Source organism: Serinus canaria, chromosome 8 (genome assembly GCF_022539315.1).
Source record: "Serinus canaria isolate serCan28SL12 chromosome 8, serCan2020, whole genome shotgun sequence".
Lineage (NCBI taxonomy): Eukaryota > Metazoa > Chordata > Aves > Passeriformes > Fringillidae > Serinus > Serinus canaria.
In genome coordinates this window covers 20,652,017-20,653,206 of record NC_066322.1, presented here as the reverse complement: position 1 = coordinate 20,653,206, position 1,190 = coordinate 20,652,017, and positions in this window count along the sequence as shown.

The following is a 1,190-nucleotide window of genomic DNA, read 5'->3' as shown; positions in this document are numbered from 1 at the left end:
CGGAGGCCGCCCCCACGGCAGCTCCGCTCCGGCCACCCTGCTCCGCTCCGCTCCCATGCCCGGGGCGGGGGCGGCACGGGCCGGAGCGGCGGCAGCTGCCAGCTCAGCCCCTGCCGGCCGCGGCGCTCCCGGCCAGCGCTTACATGGCAGCCGGCGCCTCCCTTTCAAACCCGCCCGCCTCCGCTCCGCCCGCTGCCGGCAGCGCCGGCCGGAGCCATTGGCAAGCGCTGCCGCCGAGGGCTCGAACGTCGGCGTGCAGTTTGCCGAAGAAGTTGGCCCGGGCCGGGAGGCTATTGAACAAGGCTGTTCAATAACGGGAACTCGGGTGCCGCTCCCCACGCCCCGCACGGTGCCCGGAGCAGTGACGTGGCCGCGCCCCGGCCAAGCGGGGCTTGTGCAGCCCGACCCCGCAGCTCCCCCGCCTCCCGGGAACCCCGCTGGCGCGGGGGCGCGTCCCAGCAGCGGAAACCTCCTGTGCCGCTCGCAGATCGTCCTTTAGACAGCAGTAACGTAACAAAGCATCGCTTAGGCGTCGACATTTCAACTGTGAATTTCGTTTCCTTGTGCTGTAATTTCAACCCTATAGGGGTCGCGTACAGCCGTTCAACCTGTAATTTACAACCAGCGCCGCTTCTGCTACAAGCAACAGATGCTCACGGTCTGGTAGAGAGAGTGTACACATCTGTGTTTACATTTAAGAACAGTCCTGTGGCGTAGATGATAATGGCAACACAGACGCGACTCTCTTGTTTAATGTATAGCTCAACACCAGCAAATGCTCTCTGGAGAACAGCTTTGTCTTAAAAAACCATTCCAGGAGATTTGAACATAAAGCAAGCTCCGAGAAGCCTCCATCAGCAGATCAGTTTCCTCTTTAGCGTTGCGTAAGGAACACACAGCATGTTTTCCCACAGCCAAGCACTTAATCACATGGTAAGAAAAAGAACTTGTATGACTATGTATGCAGTGTGATCTGCCCCGTAATCTTCTTGCAGCTTGTGGAAGTAGGGCTGTCCCTCATTCATTATAAATACATAGAAATATAGTTTTTATAGCATATATATCTGATTAATCCAGGCTGCACAAATAATATGCAGCAAAGTATGTCAGAATGTCCCCAACTGTCCTGTAGCATAATCCTAGGGGAAATAAAAAAAAATAGTAGTAAGGAGTAAAAACAAAAACCACAA